Below are 24,678 nucleotides of genomic sequence, written 5' to 3'. Positions count from 1 at the left end.
GGCTTTTACCACATGTACTAATGCAGACTTGGCCATCTGGTGAAGACTATTCTGGTATACTGATTTGCAGAGGTCTCTTTCTCTGGTCATCAGATCCAGTAGTCTGCTCTGTTTAGCACCTTCTCTATCCTGGCCCTGTGCCGATGCAATGTCCTTGACCTGCCTTTCAGATCATGTATGTATTTTTAAGGACAGCTCCTTGCTTATTAAGACACTCTAAATAATACTGAGAAATCTCCAATCATTAAATATTCTTTTAATTTCACTGTTCATCAGTTTTTTCCTTTTGAAAAAGTAAAATTGTTTTGGTTTCTACCAGTTGTGCTTTACTAGCATCAGCTTCTTGACTTTTTCTTTGCAGATAATTCGATGCTTCTTAGTGTGTCCAGTGTCCTTTAGAGATGGGCAGATTGTATGTGGAGTCTGGGTATTGCCAAATCTATATAAAAATGGCAAAGCCCTGGGTGAGATAGGACCAAATCTTTAACTGTCTTGTAAGACTGGTCATTTGCCACCCCAGAAGAGCAGCTAGTGGATGGCAGGTTCACCCTTGCAAAGTCCCCTGGATACCTTTAGTCTTTACAATAAAATACCCAAACACCTTACTGGTGTTTTTTTGGTGAATTGATCATTCAGAAGACTTTTTGAACTTCCTAACAAGCATTTGTTGCAAGCCTGAATGCGTTTGACTTGGAAGTGTTGACACTGCTTGCATTCCATTGTTGAATAATTGTACTTGGAGTCTCTTTATGAAAACAGATGATGTTTTTATATTTTAAATGTGTTTTTAATGAAGAAGTACAGTTGCAGATACTAAAGATGCTAACACTTGGTCAAATGTTGCCGTTTCAGTTCTGAGTTACATCACAGTTTTCATGATGGATGACCCAGCTTTATGTCCAGGAAAATAGGAGTAATTTTGTCAGACCATTAGTTTACTACCTGCAGTGTGTATCCTCACTTCAGCTGTTTGCTTCAAACCATTTGTCAAGGGTTATCAGAATTTACTAAGAGAAGTCCTGCTCTGAGAATGAGCAAAGGGAGGTGTCAGAGGGGAACATGGTGTACCCTTGTATGAGAAAGGAGCAACCTTCTCCCTCCTAACCTCATGCCCTACTCCCAAAAGACACAACATGTTTGTTTTTAATAACTTTGATATTTTCAAACATTTGATATATGGGCTTTTTTTAATACAAGTTTTCAGAAAGTTCTTAAAAGGGAGTAATAGTGATTTGTGTTCTTTCTAAGTTCTTAAATGAATGGTTTATGCTGTAACATCTTTTATAAAGAGAACTTTTCCTCCCATAGGGGTAAGGAGTATTTAAAATGTATTTAGGTTAATTGCAAATTAAAAAAAGAACAAAGTTTTAAATGGTCTAGTGGTCTGAATTAAAAAGAAAAAAGTTTTCCATATCAGTTTTTATTTGGTCATTCCTGTCCTAATTTTATTAGTGTTGCAGTCTTTCATAGAATCCTTTGAGAATACTGGGATAGCCAAGACCTGAATTTCTAATTTGGAGAATTGTGTCAGACATTTCCCTTCTGCTCTTAGTAAGTTTTTTTTGGGTTTGGTTGCTGTTTGTTAAGCCTACTTTCCTTAGGCAAATGAGGTTTATGAGAATGTGGTGTGCCCTTTCTGGTCCCTTCTGACCTGTTCGCTCATTTCAACCACCAGGATTTTTTAAAGATATATTCAATTTTTTTTAAAGATCTCCCATGTTTTGTGAAAATTGGCAGCTGTTTGCCAGTTGAGAAAAAAAACCCTTAAAGTGTTTCAGTGAGGAAAAGTCTTCAATGTTGAATTTTGTCATCACTTTAGTAGTTCCTAAGGATCTCAAATACAACCAAGAATACTTGAGCTGTATTCAGATTCAGCATCCAGTGTTATTTTTTTTTTATACTGATTAAATACTTCAATATATATACTCATGTTTATTAAAGATTTTTTTTTTTTCCAGATTAAATTTCATCTGGTGCTTCAAGCAAACTTAAATTAGGGAAGCAAAAATTAAGATATTTCTTTTTGATTGTAAATACCTGGTTCCTGCAAGATAGAAATAAAAATCACTTTAACATCTATTGCATTTGCTAATTTTGAATAGCATAACCTTTATAGCCAAATGCCTGCTTTCAGTATGTTATGACAGTAATCATTATTTGAGAACCATTATTAGTTGTAGGATTGTTCTGTACTTGGGTAATCTGTGTCCAGCTAACCCAGAAGTGCTAAATATAGTTCTGCCTTTTACAATAGCTTTTCATTGCTGAATCATTAAGGGTCCTGATTAAATATAGAAGATATTTCAGACACCATTTAGTAAGTAATTTTCTATAGGCCTATAGTATTTCTAAGGTTCTGTGAGTGGCTGTTTTTAGTCTCTGTGCTTGAGGATTACTTTTTGTAGTTAATAGTGCTTATAACAATGTAACACCCATATTTTGGTGTCTGTAAACTAACTTGTTTGGATTTTAAGATTAAACCCTAAAGAAAATAGCAATAACTTGCTGTATTAATTCAGTGATTTTTCTAGTCCTCAGTTAAGTATAGTTTGATGTGCATGTCTTGCATGTAGCCATTGTATACATCATAGACTATCATCTGCAAAAAACAAGAAAAATGAAAAATGCTGTTTCTCCTTGTTTCTATTAGCTGAAATATGCTCTCCCTTTTAGCCCTTCTTGTTATATGTAATGCATTTTTATTAGAATTTCATATTTTTAGTTTTTCTGCGTTTTAACCTCTAGAGGTTCTAAATAGATTCTTATCTATTTATAATATTGCATGTAACCTATATTTTAAAGCATTCTTTTCTCTTAATTATGCCAGAATAGAGATACTGGTTTAAAGAAAACGCTTATGGAGAATGTCCACGCTGAAGGTATTTGTTAGGGGAAAATTTACATATTGTGATATTGAAGAAAAAATAATGTATTTCTTAAAAAAAGGACAGTTCCATTTCTCAGTGATTGTGTGTGCTTCCCTGCTACAGCTGCAGATATTTTGAATATGATCTTTCTTCCTCCACCATCCGACTTCTTTCTGCAGTCGTGCAGTGAAGTCATAATCCTGTGTTTCACATCCATCTGTTACCATAGAAATGATTGTAATAACCTAAATTTAGCATGATGTCTTTCCTGCAGGATCAAACAGGAGGATTGAATGGGTAGTATGTGAAAGAATCTCTGTGAAAATCAGAATATGTTAGCAAAATCTAAATGCTTTGATAAATTTATATGACAAAAAAATACATCTCAAGTAAAACAGATTGTGCTGCTTGTAGGTTATTTAAGTCATCACATATGAAATTTGCCACATACCAAGCAAATTTAATGTCAGTAATTCTTCTTTACCCTGTCAGGAGCTACTAAAACACACAACCTTCACTGGAAGATACATATGTAACTCTGATGAAAAAATTTATTTTTTGAGACTATTACCAGAATATTCACTGTGGTCTGGATATATTAAAAACCAAAGAATGGAGCTTAGAATTTACTGTTAAAGGGACAACTTATTTTCATGTTTAGAAATGCAAACCAAACTCCTAAGAAGTTATTTTCTAGAAATAGAGTAGAAATAAATTTTCACTTCTTGTAAGAGACACAATTTCTCATTGTTTGTTGAAAGCAGTGAGTATTGCTTAACTTGAGTCCTGGCTTACCACATTTATGTTTTTTGGATAGATGCCTGTGCACAGAATTCTACCAGTGTTTCTGTCTCAAAGAAAGATAAAAAGAGAACATATTATAAGTGTCTAGGAAAGCTGCATAACCAGAACTTTGAAAGTAGGAGATCTCAACACTACTGCACTCATACAATCTTAATGAAAAGTGCATTGAATGGTTGAGCATGTACTGTTACAAGCACAGGATCCCAGGATCTTCAGATAAAAAATGATCTTTGGTCATCTGATGATCACCTAGTCAATATATACTGTTTCAGCACTAATAAGCAAGCAGCTGCATGAATTACTGACTTCATGTTACTTCATGTCATTTTTGTGCTTGAAAACAGTATTGCTCATCTCCTCTTGGTCCTCACGGAGTATTTGAGCTACAAACACAATTTGAATCACTTGGTAGGGTTGAAGCATTAATATTATCATTTAATAGATAGAAAAATTAGGCACAGAGGGATTCACATCAAAAGTATCTGTTAATTTTCAGTGTGATGTTTGTGTTATTTGCAAAATCATTTTTTAAAGGATTTAGTATTTAGTATCATGTAACACAAAATATATTCAAACTATGGCTTTCATTAACAACTTAAAATGCTGAATGCTAAACACTTATGTAAAAGAGGTATTAAGAAGTCAAATCAGATGCTCAAAGAACAGGGTCTTCCCTTTTTTCTTTCCCCAACTTCAGCCTCCTCACCCTTGAAAATACTTTCCTGTTACTTTCCCTCTTGCCTGCTCTGTGTCATTAGGAAGAATAAAATAAATGGGTTTTTTAAGAGAAACATTTTGTAATTTACTTTCTTTGGGTGTGCATAACTTTCAACTTTGTAACAAATCAGGCAAGATGTTCTATCTGAAAGTGCTTTGCCAGTAAGCTTACTCCTGAAGAGTGATGGGTCAGAAAATAGCATCTAAATATAGCTAAATAGCTAAAGAAATATGGTTCATTTTATTTTATTTTTTTTGTGAACTAAGAATTTATGGTTTTGATTTTTAGATTATTTTCAAAACTTTTCATGTCGTGATTCATATCCCTTCAAAAAAAGTGTCTTCCACAATATTTATATCCCAAAGGCTGTTCCTATTAATGCTGCTGGTGGTGGTAATAATTTTGAGAGCTCTGCTCTAACATTCTATAAGCTCCTGGCTAGCCATCTTGATTGATCTGAGTACCTGAAATCAAAGCTCTTTGTTCTCTGGAAATGTTTGGGGTTTTTTTGCCACTACTCTGTCATAAGTCTGACAATGTTTTAAAGAGGTAGAACATAAAAACCGCCAAGATCTTTTATGCATTGTTGACAGATAACTGGTAATTCTGCAGACAGAATATTGAAATTTTCTTTGTAATTGTTTTATTTCACTGAACAACAGGAGGTAGGCAAGCCAAATACCTTAGCTGTTTCTTTTGATTAGTGACTGATATTCATGTTGGGGAAAATAGAAGTAGCTTTTTCCTTTATTATGTTGACATTTATACTGGATATTCCAGTGTTCAAGTCAGTTGTAAAACCATTATGTTGTCTTTTGGTGCTTTAGAACTGTAGCTCTTGCCTATTTGAACCAAAATTGGTAAGGTTTGATAAAATAAATTTTCCTTAGAACTTGACAGCTTTTCACTTCCTTATCAGAAACTCTCATTGGAGTAAATGCCATGTAACTTAAAATTTGTTTTAGATTTCTTTACATTTTAATTTGTTTATAATTTGTGTGACTGTTCTTTATGGACTGAGCAAGAGTTCAACCTAAATAAGCAAATGAAGGTGTAAAGCTATGGCAATTTGCATCATACTGCCCCTGATTAAATGTGTTAGGTAGGCTTTTTATTTTTAAATTAGGTGATAAAACAGTGTATTCACGAAGTATTATATACATGTGTAGAACAGAGGAAGTATTGATTGGTTCATGAACTTGTATGAATGAGTGTTGGAGTTGGAATAGCAATTGAACAGACAATTTGTCTTTCATTTAAAGATTTACTGTAATAAAGATACATTTTTTTATTTGGTCACTATAATTTTTGAAAAGGAATCCATTAGAGAAAGGTAAATATCTTTAATATAAATACTACTCTTTTTCTGTAATAAAATGAGATGTTACACTTGGTTTTGAATATTCTTTTTCATGTGAGTGCATGCGAATGAAAATGTATCAAACTACGTTTTTAATGTGTGAGTGCAATGTAATGGTGTTAATGCAATTAGAATGGATATTTGATTAAATTGTAAAGATATTTGACTATCAACACAAATGTTTTACTTATTAATATCAACAATAATTGCTTTCCTCCAATGGCTACAGCCATCCTAAAGCACATTTTTCTAAATTTTATGCCAATTGAAGTTCCTAGTCCAATATAATTTCGTTTTCAGCTGAATTTACTGAACAATGTTCAAGAAATCAGTTTTAGAAGTGGGCATATAAAAGCAGCTAAATATGTGGGTTGGGTTTCTGGGGGGTTTTTGGGGTTTTTTTTTCTGCTAGACTTGCACAAGGGTTATTTCCATTGAATCTACCTGCATTTGTGTATTTTTCACTTTTCAGGTAAGCTGTTATTTCTCTTCTTCTCACTTGAAAACCAGCCTTTTAGTAACATTTTAATGACTCCTCATACTCTGTCATTACATCACACAGGTAAGTTGCTTACCCCTTGAATAATTGAGATGGCGTCTGCTATATGTAGCATTCATGGATTTGTTGTCACCCTGTGGTAGACATGTCCTGTATTTTCTTATGAAGTTCAAGAAAGCTGTCTATTTAGTCAACTTGATTATTGGACTGTAACTGTTCTGGGAGATTCTATTCATACTGAACAATGAGGACTTGTGAAGATGTTTGTGTTTTTATGGAGTTTTACGTTTCAGGTTTGTACTCCACTGTAGTGTAAATCCAGATAAAATAGAAATTCAGTTTGTGAACAGAAGTAATCTAATGTGGAACTTTTATGTTGCTGCTTTCATATATTGGTAAGGTTGAGTGCAACTATCAAATTAAGAGGTTGTGTAGGTGCTGATTAATGGCTTGGAACATAATAATTCTTCATCTTTACTGTTGTAGTGTATTGCCTAGACACTTGCATCAGAAGGGTCAAATGGTGTTCATCAATTACTAGAAAGTATTCTCAACTCTTAATGACCAAGATTTAAGCAGATTGATATGTACTGTCCTGCTTTTGTAACTTTATATTCTAGTGAAGCAGTATGTTTGTGTGTGACACAGCGCTGTGTAAGATGTACAACCCAGAAAACATTCTGGAGTTTTGGTTGCTTGATTATATGCAATGGGAAACCTGATGGCATTGGTCATAGTCCCATTTGTCCTTTGAGGGAATTTGTCCCATGGAGGGTGGAAAATGGACTAATTAGAGTGAGCATCTGGCCTAACCCTTAAGGGAAAATGAGATATGCCTGGATAGATGGTTGGTTTAGGAGCTCAGTTCATCACTGAGTGTCTCAGGTTTCTGTAGATATGTTACTTCCATTTGTTGAGTTTGAACAAAATAAATGGATTGAGGCTGAATAATCAGAGGATCTAACTTATATATATATAATCTGATTTATATATACTAATAATCAGAGCATCATGCTTCATGGGAATTTCCAGAGCCTTCTTGCTGTTTCTAGTACAGGTTATAGAGAAACACAAGTTTTTAATTCAAGTAATTAGAACAAAATTTGTGGGTCTTAGTCACTTGAGGAGGTAGTGAAACAAGACAGTCTTACAATTTAAGCCCCTGAAAATGAATTAAAAAATGGAGAAATAATCTTGTAGGGTTTAGATCTGGTGTATGAGAGGAGCCTAAATATATCTTACCTAGCCAAGGAAACCTAGATATTACTCTGAGAAACTATAAGTGTTTTCAGAAATGGATAAGATGAATTGAAAATAATCTGTACTGGTCTTCAGTAGAAAGTCAGGTGATCAGTTTCTGATTTAATTGTGGTGACAGATTTGTATCTGTGTTACATCTTCAGGGAAAAGTCATACAAAGGACAGTCATCAACAGAGGGGAAGTAAAAGGAAAATCACTGTCTGCCTAAGTGGGAGGCTCTCTTATCTAATGCTTTCTTTTAAACACAGACTGATTTTGTTGTTTGGTTTAGTGGTTTGTTTGGTTTGTTTTTTTTCTTTCACATTTGGAGGTTCTAAAAGTGGCTATGGACTAAATCAAATTCTTACACAGAATGATTTTCTGAACATAGTGGTATGTTCAGAGCTTTTACTCTCGCTGAATGTTATGACAAGCTCTGTATATCAACTCTGTGAGGATGTTTACATGTAACTTAATATACTACATAATATCCTAGCAACTGGAAATGCCTCCTGTATGTGTTAAAAGCAAGTGTAGCTAGTTACACAGCTAGATTTATATCTGGCATAGCCTGTGTGCTAGATTTTAACCGTTAGCAACATGTCTGATTTACAGGTTACAAGTGTCAGTGATGCAAAACTATTTTATCACACTTGTTTTTTATTTCTAGATTATACTTTCTAGAATTAACTAGAATGGGAAAACAGCTCATTTGTGGGTGGCCAAAAGTCAGATTGTTCCTTCAATATTTTTGCAAGTCCTTTTGTGTTCCTCTTTTAACATTAGTTAACAGGAGAATCTTCTATACACTTATTAATAAGTCATATCACAATCAAGCAGTATATAAAAATACTAAAAGTCTATTCAAAGTTATCAGCATTAACTTTTCTCATTTTCATTTTGTCTGTATGTGTTTGTCTTTTCCTATTTAGAACTGTGGTGAATTTATCCACCTCTACATAGTATAATAAAAGATTAATTAATTAATTAACTTCTTCATCTTGTATATCTTGGCCTCTCTCCCTGCATTACCATTAATTCAGGAGACAAGAAGGCTTATATCTACTATAATTTGATTTTAGGGACAGTAAGCCCTAAATTATAATTAAAATGTAAGGAATTATCCTAAAATTATTTGCATTTGTCGTGGAAGTGTTGGGGGTTCTTTATGTTTGGTGTTTTAGTGGATTTTTTTTTTTTTTTTGTTGGTGGGTTTTTGTTTTGTTTTAGGGGTTTTTGTGTTTTGGTTATTTTTTTTTCTTTTTTGGTTTGGTTTCCCCCACCCCCCCTAAATATTTATGGTAGTCAATCACTGGATCATTTCCTAGCATGACAAAAAAACATTTTCAATTTTTTCTGATAAGCTATCCTTTTGGCTGTTTTTCCCCTCAGATATCTACATTTGCTTGTTGATGAGAACAGATTGTTTAGAGTTTTTCAAAGATATAGAGAATGTCTTGGAGATATGTGATGTTTTTTCTTTGATTATTGACCCTCAATAAAACAATTATAAAGTATGTTGTGAGTAGTGGTGCCATATAAAGATTGTATCGATAAGTCATCTCCCACCCGCAGTTTTGTGTATGTATGGCAGGTCAGTAGAACACAAAGTCAAGAAACGTTTGTTGCATAGAAAATGCTGTGAAGTGTAGAAGCTCTTAACATTATTTAGGTATTTCTTGAGCATGAGAACTATCTGTTTCAAATTATGATGATCTTTTATGATTCATCCTCACTATTCCAAGGCCGCCTTTATTTTAAATCGGATTTGTCAGAGTCCACTTTGGGCACCTGATCCAACTCTTACAATTAGATCCTTTGCCTCCTAAAATCCAAAATTCTTTTCTACACAGTAATCAGAAAAAGGGTTGACTGGCTTGTTGGTATTTTTTGGGATCAACTTTTAAAATATATAATTCATTTTGCTAATTGGAGGCTTTAACAGAATCAGTATAATCTGATACTTGTTTTGCAAAAGATGCATTCAGAGCGCAAGACTTAAAGTCTGTGCAGAATCTCTAAATGAGGTCCTTAAATTCTCAAGGTGAGATCCTTAAGTTAAAGGGATTTAATTTCTGTTTAAAATCTGTGTTTTCTTTTTCTTTCACAAAACTTCAGCAGAGATTTTAAAGTTTAAGTTATTTTGCAGAATCTCAGAGGATGACAGCAGAAAGGTTCTTGTCTTGTTTATCACTGTGTGCTACTGAGCCTAGAAGCAACTAAACCCAAAATTATTAGATTATAGATGTAAATATTCGGTCACTAGAAGTTTAGAATATAGGTTTGGTTTTTTCATTTTGGGCTGTCAGTTTGGTTTTAGTGAATTAAGTCAGCAGAGCAATTTCCCAGGTAAAGTATGTGGAGTATCCCCTATTTTCTAGTCCTACAGCCAGAGATGTACTTCTGGATTCAGTATTATTTTTTCAAGCAGCCTTTTCCCACTGCAGTTTCTCGTAGCTTGAGCTTGTATCTGAGACTCTCTGAACCAGATGTATTTTGGTTCTAGCTGCTTGATGATCATTCATTTAGCTTAACACTGGCAAAGGCAGGCTTGACAAGTGCTTTGTTGTCATGACTAGTTTTGAAACTACATAAAAGTTACATATATTTAAAAGTTGTGGAAAGAACAGGGTCTTGAGAAACGTTTCCTGGTAGATATGAGGTGTTGTCTATGGACAGTGAAAAAAACTTTCTCAAGCTTCCTCTTTCCCACACATCTTTTATTACTGTGCTGGTGTGTGCCCTATGCAGGAAATAGCTTTGTGCCTGTTTAGTAGGAAGTCAGTCTGTTTTGCCATATAGGACAGTTCTATATCCCTTTTGTAGCTGTGCTATGTACTTGGGTGTTTTGTGTGGTGCAAACAACTTTTCAGTGAGTGAATGATTTGAGAACCCTGCAAAATTGTTATGGGTATTCAATGAGTTACAAAGTGTTATTTCATTGCTAAGTAACTGAAATGGAAGTACATTTTAAAAAAGAGCTTTGGACAATTCCAGAGTTGCAGTCTTAATTGGATGCCTTCTTTACACCACTCCTTCCTGTCTGTCAGATTTGAAAACAAGGTGTACTACTTTATCGACCAAATAACAGATATGGACATATGTTTAATGTAGTTAAATATTTTGTTGTATGAAGGAGGTCAAGAAAGGATAGCTGAAAACATTTCATTGTGATTGTAACCAGTAAGAAGGCTTGTGCTCTGTTTCTATGTGCAATTTTGTAGTACTAAAATCCTTCTGTTCTTTCAGTCTAGTCTTCAGTACAGTTTCTCCTGCCTGTGACTGACTGTACATTTGCAGTCATAATTTCTTAGGGTCTCAGATGCAACAATTACAAAATATGCTGCGAGTAAAAGTGCCATATAAAGATTTTACTGATAAATATTCTTCTGAAAATAGTCTAGTAGAATTTCAGTGTTTCAGTATGTCATGACTTTCTAGAGAAGCATTTGACTTTCTTGCCTTTCTTAACAAAACATGATTGATAGGTGAGTGATCAGACATTTGGTGGTGAACTAGCTCATTTGCATATAAAAATAGAAATGCAGTTGGGTATCTTAACGTGATATATATCACACCAGCTGACTTCCAAACAAACAAAATTTTTTGTATAAAACCACAAATTTGAGTAGGAGAGGAAAGAATAGGAAGACAGAACATTTTCTGTAATATCTGGAATTAAAAATTGTTTTGGCTGCTATAGGATGAAGCTGTACCACATCATGAAGAATGCTTCTATTTCTTTGTCAAAGTCTTGGGAGGATTTTTCTTAGTTTTAGATTGCTGTAGAAATTAATTGCACAGCCTTTCTTTTTGAAATTCTTTATTTCTTGACCATTTTGAGATACCTTTTTGCTTTTCTTATACCAACTGAAAAGGTTTTTGAGAGGTGTTAATGTCACTTATTTTTCATTTTGAAAAAAATAAAAACACAGGAAAAGCAAAGATAATATTTTGCTGAAATGATATTTAGAAATTGTTCTTTCACAAGGGTACATGGAAATTTTTAGTTTGTTTTATTTAGGTAACATTTTTCATGTTTTCTTCACCAATTTGTTGCTTACCCTCTTCTATTTTAGTCAATTCAAAATCTATGTACTTCTAAGTAAATATTCTACAATATTTTTTTTACTGCTCCCCAAGCTAAATTAAAAAGAAAATGAAAAATTGAAAAACATAGGCATTAAGTTTTTACTTCACAGAGTAACTGAGGTTGGAAGGAGCCTCTGAAGATCATCTTGTCCAATCCCACCCTGCTCCAGAGGAGCCACTTGGACTCAGTTGGCCTGGACCTTGGTACTTGGGTCAAAGAATGAGGAGGAACCTGGAGCTCTTTAACAGTAGCTGGAAATAGTCTGGGAGGGTAATTCAGTCAGGTTTTAGCTAGTTATCTATCAGTTGCTGAAAGTGAAGGCTGTGGGCTGAGTAAATTTGGAAATCTAATAATTAATATCCATGTTGTAAAGTTTTCTCTCTTTGATTTAAAACTCACTATTTGCTCAGTTGAAATGTTGGTTGCATTTTTTTTCCTGAGAAGTTCTTTCAGAAGAGCATTCCTAAGAGTTTTTTACCTACTTTAACCCTTCAAGCTATTAAATTGCCCTGATTATTTTATGGGGTAGAACAGTTACTCTTTTGACATGTTAGTTATTAGTGTAGTAAGGGGTGAAGATTTCATGCAGTTTGATGCCTGAGGTAGTTGAAAAATCAAACTCACTTGCTTTCCATACCAAGTAGAATTAAAATGGATAATCATCTCATTCTTAAATCTTTTGGGTTTATGATTAGTAATTTCTTCTGTTATGTTGAGGACTTAGGAGTTGTGCTCTTTTTCCTTTCAAAGCTGAAAGACTTTCACAAATTTTAGCATCTCTTCCATATAGTGCAACCTTTTTTGCTGCTAGCATACCAGGTTTTAGTTGGTAAACCAAAAGTTTCACAGTGTACTGTGAATTAGTTTTGCAGCCTCTGATTTACATTTTTGTTACCTACCTGGTACCTGCTGGCACTACCTTGACAGTTATTGGAAAAGGAAGTGAAAAAATAATATGCCCATTCCATAATTCACTTGGCACGTTGAGAAATTTGTGGCATTGTCATATCTCTGTTGAACTTGGAAAAGGTTGGATTAGCACATTTCTTGTATTTCTACCTGCTTTTCGCTGTTGTTCAGGGACAACACTGTGGGCCTTTTAAATTTTTTAAAATGTTTTAAATTTGTACTTTTACTTGCTATGACATTACATACATGTTTTATTGAGCAGTGCAGTATTTTACAGATTTTAAAAACTAGTTTAAAAAATCTGTCCAGGTAAAATTCATTTTATGACACAACAGAATTTGGCCAGTTTTGAGTAGATAAAATATTGATGGAGTTCCTTAGCAAACTGCTATTACATAACAAGTTTATTGAATCCTTGTACTTCTGCATACAGAAGCACTTTTGTTGCTTTGATGACAGTAGCTGAGCAGGTACAGAATGATAAATATTCTGACTTTGCTGTTTAGAATTATTCACTTGTATTTTTATTTGATTTTATATTTTTATTACAGAGCCCCCTTTCTAAGCCAAATTTTACTGATGAAATCTTTGACTTGTATAAATTTATCAGCACTGATAAATTGCAGCTAAGATTCCAGGTGTAAGACAGCATGTCCAGCGGGACTTCTAGTGGTTTCATCTCCAAATTCCACTGAGAGTTTTCCATGGATGTTTTGAAGTCCTGGTTACTTAACAGATAGAGATACTAGTAGTGAAGTGCCAGTACTTCATTTTTTATTTGCCACCATCACACGACTGACATCACACATTGTGAGGGGGGGGAGGTTTTGTGAGCCTGTTGCAGGCTCCCTACCTTAATTCCAGTTAGGTGTTACTAGTATATATGTGAGATAAACAATTAAAATATTAATTAATGAAATGTAATTTCATTAGATAAAAATGGACTAAAACAAGTCTATACAGTCTCCACATATTTTTTAAAATATAAATTCAATCATTTTTACTTATATTTCTTGAAGTCATAATGCCCAGGGGTGAGATCCTATTTTGTTTGTCATCATGGAAAGCACTTTTTACCTATAATTAATATGTATTTAGGGAACAAAACATAAAAACTGAATTGTCACGCCTACTGACAAGTTTGTTTTACTCCATATTTAAAGCACCATTATGGTCATCAGCAAGCTCACTTTCATAAGTAGTGCCAGAGTGCTAAGGACCCAATGATCCAGTGGACACTGGTATTTTATATTTTTCAGGAACACAGTGGAGCTGAGGTGATCCTGCCAACTCCTGCATTTTCTGGGACCATGAAAAAACTGGCAACCCTGCCTTTTCACACTGACATATTTTTAGCTTGTTTTCTGTGTACTATTCATCAAATCCCAAGATTAGAGAATAATTTGAAAGACACTTTTAAGGAGTTAAACGTCGTAGCATTTCAGGAACTGAGAGTTTTGATTTGCTATTGTACTTGCATCAATTGCATATATTTTTAATATTTGAATATGAGCATATTCAATATGAATTGTAAAGACTCAAGATTGAAAAATCGGTTAATATATTTCCCTTTCAAAAAACTGTTCACATAAAAAAATTAGTGTATTTTTCTGTAAAAAGAATAGCCTAAAATTGTAAATAAATATTGAAGTTATTTTATACATTTGCTATTAGTTTTACTTAAACACCACAAATAAGTGCCATTTTAAATATCTTACATCATTTTAACATATGATACAGCTCACCTTGTTCAGTAAGGTTCATGCAATTGAATTTTTCTCAATTTTTATCTGATATTTTTGATGTCATTAAGATAACTGATTTTGCATAACTGCATTTATAACCCATCATTGTTTGACTACTGAAAACCTTTCATGTGCTTTCAGTAGGAGCCAGAGGTTTACACTTGTGGCAGGCAGCATCATTATCTTGCACTGAGTGCGGTCTGCAGCGTTAATAAAGCAATGACAGCTTTGGGGTTGCCCAAAGTTTGGGATTGCACCAGGCAATTATGGTCATTTTGTTGCTAAGAAGATAAAAATACACTTAAACAGAAAGCTCTACATAATTTGGTGGAATTTTCTTTTTTCCAAATAATATGACTTGCATGTGGGAATAAATATGACTAAGAACAATAGTTTCTCCCTTCATACTCTCCCCACACCCCATGTTCAAAATGTTGACCTAGTGAAAGGAGACATTGGGCTGAGACCCTGATTTAATGGAAGTACTTTAGGATAGAAGATATTCATGGTATTTTATTGATGACTTCAAGAAATAGGTTTCAAGTCAGAAGATATCCATTGTATATGAAAGTCACTTGAATAATATCTTGGACCCATTTGTTTGTTCTTGTTTCTAAGTTTGGTCTTGCAGTGTCATTGGCTTCATCTGTTTAGGTCCCATGTTAATAAAATATTTTCTGTATAAGCAGCATGGAAAAATGCTTATATCAAATCAATGAGAAAAGATCATTATGCTTTTGCTGTGATTTTTAGTTTGATTTCACAGAGGACTATTATGTATATTTGTGTAGTTGCAAGTGGTAGCATGCTGGGTTTAGAATTTTGCACTTTCAATAATTATTGATAATATACCTTTTCCTTTACACTTATCCAGCTTTTTCCAGTAAGCAGTTTTCACAGTCTCCCTCTTAGATGAATCCAAATCCTTTGGATTTAGAGTTAGATTTATTATATTGATCAGATCCATATCTTTCCTTTGATACATAAATCTTTGCAGTTGTAGTGGCTCATTTTATGAACTTATATTAATAGGGTTTTTTTCCTCAAATAGTTAATAATTTTTCAACATTATAAACATTAGCATACGATGATGCATTTAGTAATGACAGACTCCAATATAAAAGTAAAATCTTGGTTTTACCTCTTTTCCCATTTTTAAAAAACTACACATACATAGGAGGTTCATGAATCTTTAAATTATCAGATGAAATTCTCTTACACATTTGCTTTATGTTTTTGGTTAAAATATGCATATTTAGTATGTACAAAAGCACAGGTTAGTGTTTTCTTCGTGTGTAATTTCCATCCCCAATAGATGATTTGTAACACTGTAGATATACCTCTAAAAGAAGTCTTCAGTAATTATAAAACCTATCATGTTATTGGTTCATGCTTTCAAGATAATTGATAGTTTTTCTTGGCAATGAGGACACAACTATTGCATTAGCGTTTCCATTCTGAAAATGAATGTACAAAACAAAGATGTTGCAAGACAAGTCATAAAATTAAAAGTAAATTTTTAGTTAAATCATGTATCAAAACTCTAGTTTGATCAGTATTGGTTCTGCAGAACAAATTGTATCCAGTCCAGTCTAGCAATTGAATGGTGGCAAAGCCCTGTTACTGTCTGTATAGTATCAGATCACTTCAAAAATTAGATTCAAAGTTTTAATCCTCGGGGGTAGATGTTGTATGATTACTTATAAAGTGAATGTACTACAGATGCAAAGCCATTTGAAGAAATTTGCTATTGAATCTCACTGGAGAAACTGATAGCTTAAAACAGGAAAATAATCTATTTCCTTCAGAGGCAGATAATTAATTAAATGCAAAAGTTGTTCTGGCAATAATAATATTGTGTTATTACCTTGTTGTTGATTAGATGCTACTGTTTTGTTAGATGGCTGAAGGAAAAAGTAGAAAATCAAGGCATAAAGATGAAATCTTCCTATAGCCAAGGTGGCTGTGACAGTAGAACTGCTATTTCATTGAAGAGGACAGCTATAGCAGACCTGTGCAAGATAATTTCTAGTATCTCTGCAGGAAGAGGAGGATATAGCACTGATGGTTTTGTTGAATAGCTCTCTTTTCTGTTCCCTCCCCACACACTGCCACTGTCTGGCTGTCCTTCTGAAGCAATCTGTATTTTCTGTGTAGATTCTGGAGTGGTGACAGAGGTTGTAACAAGTCCTACCTGCTTTGGTTGACTCATGGCGCTTTCAGCTATTAAATCTTTGGTATGTTGAAGGTGCACTTCACTTTGCCTTGGCCAGTAGTAATTTCTGAGAATTAATTTTGATTTGATAGCAATATGTTAATGGTCTCTGTTTGGAAGCTCTGTGATTAGCTAGTGCATTGAAGCTGTGTTCAAATGCATTTTAATACTCAAGGCCTAATTAATAAGTGCATTATTTCTTATTTTTTGAAAATTACATGAAAAATTAAATGTTAGCATTTTTATTTAGGTATATCACTCTACCTTACCTTTCCACCTTTGGCCCCTCAGGGGAAATACTTGGTTTAGATGTTTAAATCATCACATATTTTGAGCTAAATTGCTTCAATGTCTGGCTCTGATATTTACAGAAATGAAGATGTGAGTTGGAACAAGCTTGTCTTAATCACAGTAATATAACATGGAAGAAGTAGATAAATAAATAGGATTTCTGTCTCTTAATTTTATGATTTTATCTAGGTTTATCTGGGATAAGCCATGAAACTTGTGCTTGATCCATTCCCTGTAAGTTCTCTGGTACTATCTAGAATACTTTTGCTTTTTTACCCAGTAGTTGTTACTATTGTCTCAGATCTTGCTGCAGTCATTTAATCCTGTATAAAAACAATATTGAAATTAACCCTTGAGGCTATCATAAAATAGCCTAAATAACTTCTGCTTCAGAAGTAAGTAGTGAAATAATATGGGATCATTTCTTTTAAGATGAACTGTCTTAGGTTTTTAAAAACTGAAATATTGTGACTTTTGCCATATGCTTTTTTTGTTGCTATCTTAACTGCTTGCCAGACCTGCAGCTCTTCTCTGTTACTGTGGGCCTTTTGCTTGACTCCTGTAAGGAAGAAAAAACCAAACAAACAAAACTAAGCTTTGCTGCACTCCTTTTAATTCAAACATGTCTATACAAGTCAGGTATGGTTTATTTTAGTTTTGGGTCTGTGATGTGCAGTTGGGAAGAATGAATTATGTGTGGGGAATTTTTTTCAGGAGGCTTTATTTTGTCTGCCACACTTGATCAACTGCTTGACACTTGTGGGGAAAAAGGTAATGCTAGAGAGACATGCAGCTTAAAACCATTTCAGAAGTGTTGGACACTAGGCCAGTGACCTTCAGTTTGGCTCTTTATGGGGTGTAAAGTCAGGCTAGAGAGCTGTGTCATCAGGACACATGCCTGGAGTTACTTGCATTTGTTAAAAGACAGGCTTCTGCATTTCACAGCAACAACAATCTTTTGGTAGGTAGATTTAGTAAATTGCAGTAACAAGCGTGACGGGTTTAAATGTGTGAGATGCTCTATGTTGGTGTGTGCTGTGACCTTGGAGGTGCAAGCAGGAGCCTTGAGAATTTTATATTTCCTTTTCAGTCTTCCCACGTGCAAATGTTCTTGTCCTTTAACCAGGGTATCCATGCATGTGTCACTTACACAAAGTTTATTTGTTCAAACTGGTGACTCCTTGTACATAACAGAGGATGTCTTTTCTTTGGTGGAGCTTCATCATCTTGAGAGAATGAAATTCTTCTCTTTTCTTGTTTGGAAGAATGACAATGTTTATACTTCACAGTGTGAAGCACTGGGTGTGTGGGGCACTGGATAGCCACATAGTAACAATATTTGGACAAATTTTCACAGTACAATTAACTTCTGAGTGTCTTTAGAATAGTCTAAATAAGAAATATGTCCAATGTGATTTCACATGAATGTTTTTTTCCTATTGAACTGTCAGTAGGTGTGATAAAAGCTCATCTGCAGTATGTGTTCCTGTTCCTAAGTGTTTATATGTTGCTTATTTTACATATCGGAGGAAGAGAATGTTTGGCATGATTTCAAGCATCATAAAAAAAGTTATGTTAAACAAAACGGTGTTTTCGATAATGTTCCTCTAGCACTTGAAAAAGGTTGTTTTGAAGCACTTCTGTGGCTTTTATATATTGGGAGTATGTCAATTAATACAGTGTCCACATCTTCAAAATTCTGTGTAATTGAAATATAATTTTGTTCTTGCCTTAAAAATAGGTCAGTGTTGAAAAACAAAATCTGTTTTACAAGTATGTTTTTTCTGAGATATGAATTTTTTTTCAATCAGAATCAGCAATTATTGCTGCGTACAAATGAAAAGGCTCATTCAAAATGCTTTGTTTTTATTTCCTAAATTAAATAATATTGACAAGGTTGTCCTTCAGAGGGTTGTAATACAGTATTTAATGATCAACTCTAGTTTTCTTTAATAACCTCTGCAAAAAGATAATTATCTTACGTATAATCATTGGCTGATACACTTAGCAGCCCATCTATGATTCATTCTTTGCAATTACTCACACTTTGTAGCCTAGAGATGTAAAGAACTCCATGGTTTCCTTGACAAGTATTGTTAATGGCTAAAGGTATTCTAAATTTTCTCATTCTATGCTGACAAAGCCCTTGAATATAGAGAGGAATGGCATCTTCTGGGTTGTGTGTGCATTCAGTCTCAAATAACCAAATGATGATTTGGTACTTGAGCTTTCCCATGACTGTCCAAATTAATAACAAGCAGTTGGATGTTGTACATGGGTACCAAATCGTGATAATTGGAAAGTTATTTAAATGCCACGTAAGCCAATTAAGAAGATATAAGTACTTTTCAGCTGCAAGAAAGCATTTTAGATAGCATTGAATATATATAATAATTAAATCTTCACAGCATTTGAAGTATTAGCTGCTTTGGCTTGAACTTCAGCATGGTCAGTTGTTATCTACTAATGATAGGCTGGTGATCCAAATTTGCACTGTAATAGAATATTGAACTTAGTTTTTAGTGAACAGAATTTGGCTCCTCAGTTTCTTGGTTTTTGTTACTAATAGAAATAATAGAGGATCAAGAATTCTCAAAGTTTACAGCTTTATTGTGATGTATGTGCAGTATAGTTATAAAATAAAGAAAAAAAACAAAATCAAAGGTAACCTATGTTACAAAATGTATTTTAGTTCACCATGCTTCTATCATCTTCCAGACATCATCTCCTGGGTAGAAATGTTTCATTTATACTGCTGTTGAACTTGAGATAGTCGAAGTTGTCTAAATGCTTATCAACTTTATGAAAAATCCGTATTTTCAGCTTTTGATCAAGTCAATATTTTAAAATTCATTCTATTTCTCTACCAGTAAGCTAAGCTGAATATATGTTGCCACAATTGAAGTTACATAATTTTCAGATATCTGAGTTGAATATGTCGTTGGAACTTCAGACAAGAAAGTCAAACAGTCTTCTGCTTATCACCTCACTTAAACAGCACCCTCCAATCAAAAACTAAGAGGCGCTCCACAGCATCCAGCAAGGGGGATGGCTTCCAGGGTTAGTGTATCATGAATTGCAACAGTTTCTAATCTTTTTAATAGTATATAAATAGCCACTAGCTATCACTGGAAACCAAATCTAACTAAAGAAAACAACTACCAAAAAAACCCCAGGTCAGGAAAACCAACAAACAAATGGTTTCTGAAGCCTTACATTGTACAGCAATGTTTTTATATAGCCACGTGTTTGTGCTCTTTAGAGGTTGTTTCCTAAACCCTGGAGTCCTGTGTAGTGATGTGCTAAGTTGAGAGTGGAGTTCTAGCTCTGATCTGTTAAATTTTTATAGATATTTTTGAATCTTAGTTGTGAATTTAATAGGAATGAAGTATTTTGCATATACTTTGACAGACAGTTTCTATATTGTTGGTGCAGCTGAGGAGGGCTGTGTCATCGAGCCCTGACTTACACAAGGATCTCCTTACGAGGTTTTATAGTTCTTACTTTTACCACCCTGACAATTTGTCTCTCAAACTGGATTTGGGGCTAGGAAGCATCTCTACTTTACAGTGGGCAGCTTCTCTATTTATTTTTGTGCCTGCTTCAGTTAGACTCTGGTTTATTCTTTGTTCTGCACTGTGCATACTTGCGTATACTTTCTCTCTCTGAAATGTATTACTGAGTGTGGTCTTGTTCTGTGCCAAAGCAGGAGATGAAAGCTTTGTGGTCTAACAATGAATAGAGGTAATAAATATTGCAAAGTCCTCTCTTGTGTAAGCATATGATAGCTACATTACAGATGCACATTAGTTCTTGATTTTGTTATCGGAATAGTTTTTTTAACCAAACTAGAAGCTCTTACTGTGAAAAGCAACTGTTATATGAGTAGCATGTTGTAGTAGAACAAAAAGGCAACTTTTGCTTTAGTTTCAGGCTCCAGCTGAATGTCTCATTTGCCAGTGTTTAGAATATATTATTGTGGAGAAGAATAAGAGCGTATTTGCTTTCTCCCTGATTTTCAGTATACAGTCTAGTGATAAAAAATAGAAAAATATATAATCACTAGTATTTCTGGCTCAATACAGAAAACTACCATGCAGTGTAATAGTAAAATGAAAATTGCTATGAATGTATCTTTAAAACCATATTTTTTGCAATACTATTAGAAATCTGGTACTGTATTGTGCCGTGTCTTAATTAGGATCCCTTTTTATATGGGGTGGTAAAATAGAACTGCATTTTAAATAAATTATTGTCATGTCGTAGGATTTTTATCGAAGGTGGATTGCAAATGAATATGCTGCTTATGCATCTTGGATTCTGAAGAATAGGTTACTTTTGCTGTTTTTCATGTAACTTTTTGCTTTCAAAACACAGCAGGTGTTTGAAGACTCCCTTCTACTGTACAAGTTTCTGCTTTTAACTAAAGATGACTAAATTGTCTAATTTAGTTTTAGTTATTTGTATAATAAAGACGATTTAATTTTGTAATGAAACTTAATTGTCTAAGACAATTTGGTTTAAAAGGTTTACTGTACTGCATTTCCAAAAGCATATGAAATTGCATGCATATGTGTGTGTTTATGTATAAAAGTAGGAATTTCTTTGCAAGATTTTGAATATTTTTACACTTGCATCGTCGGAATTTTCACTGGCTCTTCACAAAGTGAAGCATTTTCTATTCAGTTACATTTTGGTTTTGGAGAACTTAAGTGCTGCAAATAACTCTACCACAGTTTTTCTCCCTTTTTTCTATTCACATGTGTAAGAAAGAGCTGCCAGACTAAATAATTTGTAATGTAGGTAGACCTCATCTTCTATATATTGTTGTCTTCTGTTTCAGTTTATTAGCTGAGTAACAGGAAACAGTGCACAACTGTTCTTCTTTATTACTGAAGTACAAATCAAACATAGGAAGAAAATGAACATGATTAGAAAATGCTTGAAATACACTTGTTTCTTGTACTTCTTGGGCTGTACTTCCTTTTAAAAAATTAGGTGAATGCACTTGAACTGCATGACTGTAAATTCTGTTATTTACTAAATTTCAGTTAATCAGTCTCACTCTTGGGAGCTATGCTTTGGATGTGAAGTCTTTGATGCAATGCTGGTGTTAAGGAATTCAAATAAAATATTACTTCAGGAATACCAAAGTGTAGACTGTCAGTTGTATTTTGATTGGTTCCTTAACCTAGGATTATGATACTGAGAATGATCGTTTAACACAGTTCTAACAAAATAACAGTTACGCACAGCATCGTGCTTCTTTCTTCGAGTTCTTGATCTGATTCTTCCTTCTGTTCTCCAAGTTCTTAAGAAATAAGCCATTTCACGTCCCCTGCCTGATGTTAACTTTTCTAGGTGAACCAGATTCTTACAGGGAATTTTAGAATTAAACAAAACACCCTGCACTGTTTAAATCCTCAGTGCAGATACTGACCCTTCCTAGAAGCAGAACTTCTTTAAGTGTGTGCCTGTGAAGGTGGCCTAAAATATAGGATGGATTGTTGTTGGTATTTTGTTCAGAATCTGTTTTTTAACCTTGCTCCTCCTTGCACTGAATTTTTTTGTTTGTACTGGAGTACAAACAACCCTAAATCTCTCTTAAAATGAAAATTTTAATAGTAGAATAGTAAGAAGAACTATAGATTGCATATATCTTCTACTCCTCAGTTTTTTCTCTCAGTTTTAGATAAATTTTACCAAAGAGGTGAGCAATCATCCAATTCAAAGCATCTGATTCCAGTTAAAAAAAGATTTATTCACTTCTGCAAAACCATGTTTATTATATAAAAATTAAATCACCTCTTTCAAATATTTCTTTGATTTGATGTGTGCTGTGATATATTATGAAGTATTATTTCTTACCGTGAAAGTATATTATAAAGTACAGGGTGCCTAATTAGAAAAGGACATTCACTCCTTTGTGTAACAGTGGGAAATAGGAAAATACACCAAAAATACCAGATAATATAATCATTCTGATTATATTTTTTCTTTTTACTATGAATTCTTTGCAAGATAAAAGGAATAGATTACTTTCAATTTTTTAATGTATAAAATTCATTCTAATAAAAAATAAGGCCATCAATCTCTTGTAAAATTGTGGAACAGATACATAACTTTTCAACACAGAAGTAAATTTTTCTTGTGGCTATGTGTAAAAGAGAGAACTTCCAGGGAAGAAGTTGAAAATAATTGTATTATTGCCATAGAATATATAAATGTATTATTTTTATGGCATTGTAGCTTGTTCATTGGAGCAACAGATGTAATTTCTCTACAGAGCTATTTTTTCCTGTTGTCTGCTAGATCACATCAATTGAACTTGGAACAAATAAATGAGTACCCAAGTGTTTTAATTCCTCTTTGCCAAATGGCATAGCTGTAGTACAGTAGTGCTTACATGTTAAAATGCATATTTTGCATGCACTGAAAGATTTGCATTGCTTGGTACTTTCATTGTAAATTTATAAATTATAAATTTATATCCACTTCAGTGTTAAAGAAAATACGTGAGAAAAATGGTGCAACCCCAGACACTTACTGCTGTCTTTTCTGATTCTCTTGTCATTAAATTTCTCCCAACTACTATATTAAATTGGATCTGAAACCAGTTTAAATATTTTTATATTTTCTGAAAGATACCTGTATTATTTCTATAATGAGTAACCATTTTTGACATAGCACATCTATTTCATGCTTTTGGTAAAATACTTGACACTGGATAGTATGCCATAGACATCCATCTTCATCACCCTCATCTGTATTTTAGAATATATTCTAAATTTTCTAGAGAGGAAGTCTAGATACGAGAATTTTGGCATTAATCTAGAGTACTACACATTTTCAGTGTGTTTACAGAAAAACTAAAGGGTGAGGAAAAATTATGGAACTTTTGATTTTAGCAATATGTATCTATTTTTTAACTGAATATGTAGAAGGCACTGGTCATAATACCGAGCTGTTACTATATACTTTAAATACACTTATTATATATCCACTCATACCTAACTTAAATTGTTGCATATGTATCATTATACCTGAAATGAAAACGTGCATGTTATTTTCTACTTTTGAGAAGGTCTTTGTCTTTCTTGTCAACAACTTGTACAAAAGCTGCTCCTGGAAGAAATTTTCTGTCATAGAATTTGATCCATTCCTTTAAATACAGCAATCTATATGTTTTCATTTTACCTACATACTTTGCTAAAAAATAAGTACAGTCACAGAATGTTATCTGTTTTCTTGATATACAAGTTATGATTTTTCTGAATAATTTCCTTGTCTCAGGACTAGCTCAGTTTGTATTGCTTTTAATTTTTTACTATTTTTTTTTTTTTGCTTAATGTTGGACAGTTTCCATCTCCTGCAAAGTTCTGACATTTTAAGAAGCATCTAATGAAGTTACTGATTGCATATTTGAAAAGAAGATTTACAGAATCAAAATATATGCAGAAATATAGGTGTAAAATATTTTTGATTCACTTTTGAAAGAGATTATTTTCTACTTTTTAATTCTCAGATTGTTTTCATGGAGACTATTTGGATTTGTTTAGGCTCTAAAACACAGTGTGCACTTCCATTTGTAAGTCTAGTTGGAACGTAGCTAGTACTGAGGAGAAAATTCCTATTGTAGCGCTATAGCTCTTTAATTTTTCACCTTAAAGATTTGATTGTTCATGTACTAATCAACAAGTATATAGTGCTATTCTTCATTAACCAAAAAACTTAACTTTTAAACAATAAATTTTTTGTATTTTACTTTTCTGCTAAATTGTATTAAAATTATTTTGAAAGACCACTTTATTTTTTCATGCCTATATATTACAAAACTAAACTAAAATCAAAAGTACTTCAACCAAATCAAAGGTTCCAGAGCACAGAGTTAAAGCTCTATGAGCTTTATAGTATAAATATTCTTTAGGATATGTTTA

At 33.5% G+C, this 24,678-nt stretch overlaps 1 protein-coding gene across 6 annotated transcripts in view; it reads left to right on the top strand.

Annotated features, from left to right (window-relative positions):
- NOVA1 (NOVA alternative splicing regulator 1) overlaps positions 1-24,678 on the top strand; it is a 141,973-nt gene that overhangs the window by 30,318 nt on the left and 86,977 nt on the right. The window lies entirely within an intron of this gene.

This window comes from Cyanistes caeruleus, chromosome 6 (assembly GCF_971803275.1).
Source record: "Cyanistes caeruleus chromosome 6, bCyaCae1.hap1.1, whole genome shotgun sequence".
Lineage (NCBI taxonomy): Eukaryota > Metazoa > Chordata > Aves > Passeriformes > Paridae > Cyanistes > Cyanistes caeruleus.
This window is presented reverse-complemented; position numbering and strand designations above follow the sequence as displayed.